The 1,803-nt window shown below is 45.7% G+C and overlaps 1 protein-coding gene across 3 annotated transcripts in view; it reads left to right on the top strand.

The window, feature by feature from the left end:
- Nucleotides 1-1,803, top strand: part of UPP1 (uridine phosphorylase 1) — a 24,981-nt gene that overhangs the window by 4,954 nt on the left and 18,224 nt on the right. The window contains exon 1 of one of the 3 annotated variants that reach the window (XM_012646983.1): nucleotides 197-333. The exons of the other annotated variants lie outside the window; for them this stretch is intronic. The gene's annotated coding sequence lies outside the window, so the exon portion shown is untranslated. Of the gene's footprint in view, nucleotides 1-196; nucleotides 334-1,803 lie in introns of those variants that run through there. 3 annotated transcript variants of the gene reach the window in all.

The raw sequence follows: 1,803 nt of genomic DNA, 5'->3' as shown, positions 1-1,803 counted from the left end.
ATCATTTCTTTCTATTTTTTTAGTAGAGACGGGGTCTCGCTCTTGCTCAGGCTGGTCTGGAACTCCTGACTTTGAGGGATCCACCCGCCTCGGCCTCCCAGAGTGCTAGGATTACAGGCGTGAGCCACCGCGCCCGGCCCTGCGACGTTCTTTTAGAGTTCTAGACCTAGCAGTGCCCAGAGAAGGCGGGGCGCCCCAGCGCCGGCGGCTGTCGGCAGGTCTCCTCTCCCTTCCGGGTTCGGCTCGGAGGTGACTGGAGGTCGCGGCGACTGCCCGCAGCCTTCCACCCAGACCCGCCGCGCCTCCCGCCGCGGAGGGCGGTCCCCTCTGACGGTGAGTTTCTGGGAAACGCCGTCTGAAATCCGGAACAGAAAGGGGCCTTTTCCTGCGAAGGCGGTAGAAGCAATTTTGAGGCGTCCGAACGACCTGTCTAGTTGAACTCTCCTGTCCGTGTGTCCGTCCCCTCTCCCTTCCCCCACCGTCCCCGGCCTCTGCCGGCCTCATTTCTCGCCTCCAGATACCTTCAGGGTGAAAAAGACCGTAGGTTCCATTCATTTGCTGTAACGTTGGGTTTAAAAAAAACAAAACTTTGTGACTTCCTTGAGTGGAAAGTATGTCTTAATCTGGGTTTTTAAAAGCCCTTCTGAGCCGTTCCCGGGGCGTGCCATTGTCGCCGCCTTTCGATTTGTGCAAACCTTCCCCACTTCTCCGCCAATCTTACATTATTTCCTTTCCTTCTTCAGAGGCCACATTAACCTTCTGGTTCTCCGAATAAGCCTCATTCCCACAGACTTCTTTAATTCAGCGCAAGGTTATTGGGCACGAATTATATTTTTGGTTCCATCACTGGTGGACATTAACGCTTTAGTTAAAAAGGATAAATTAGTTTTTGTTTACATGGGATTTTTGTCAAAGTTGACTTTTGTTGTCTTTACTGATCATAAAATTAATGCAAACTTATTAAAAAAAAAACCCAAAACAGAAAGTGAAACTTCCAGGCTTTCGGACTCCCTAAAGATAGCACGAGACGTTCATTCTTCCTCTTCCTCTCTCTCCCATTCTCTGTCTCTCTCACACATACATTTGCTTTTGAAATATGTTCATTCAAAAAAGTATTAGGTTGTCAACGGAAAAGAAGCCAAACTCTGTAAAATAATTTAAAGAGGTTTATTCTGAGCCAAAGTTGAGGACCATGACCCGGAGCCATGCCCAAGAAGCCTTGAGCAAGTGGACTCACTGTGACTGGGTTATAGTTTGGTTTTACATGTTTTGGGGAGACAGGTAAAATCATAAATCAATACGTGGGAGGCATACATTGGTTTGGCCTGAAAAGGCAGGACATCTCAAAGTGGGGGCTTACAAGTCACAGGTGGGTTTAGGGATTCTTTAGTTGACAATTGGCTGAAAGAGTTAGGCTTTGTCTAAAAGACCAGGAGTCAGCAGAAAGCAGTTAAGATAAGGGTCTTCTATCTGTCATGTGATGCTATACCGGAATCCGGTTGGGAAGTAAACCACATCATACTGGGTTAACAAAACTTGTTTAGTGAAATTTTATCATTTGTAGGTGTGACTCACCAGGCCCCCTTACGCAGGAATTTTTGAGCAAAAGAAAGGATCAGAGTTCAGTCCTCGATGTTTACGCACTAAGTTATTTACACAAGTACTCTAAGGAACTGATTTTTGTTTAATGGGTTAAAACTTAAAAAAAAAAAAGGAAACCCCAAGAAACTAAAACTTAAAAAGATCAGGGATTTTTTTTGTTGGTGGTATTTTTTTTTTTTTTTTTTTTTTTGAGACAGAGTC

The sequence above is a fragment of the Propithecus coquereli genome, unplaced genomic scaffold (assembly GCF_000956105.1).
Source record: "Propithecus coquereli isolate 6110/MARCELLA unplaced genomic scaffold, Pcoq_1.0 Scaffold252, whole genome shotgun sequence".
NCBI classification, from domain to species: Eukaryota; Metazoa; Chordata; class Mammalia; order Primates; family Indriidae; genus Propithecus; species Propithecus coquereli.
Note: the sequence above shows the minus strand (reverse complement) of the source record. Positions and strands in the feature narration are given on the sequence as shown.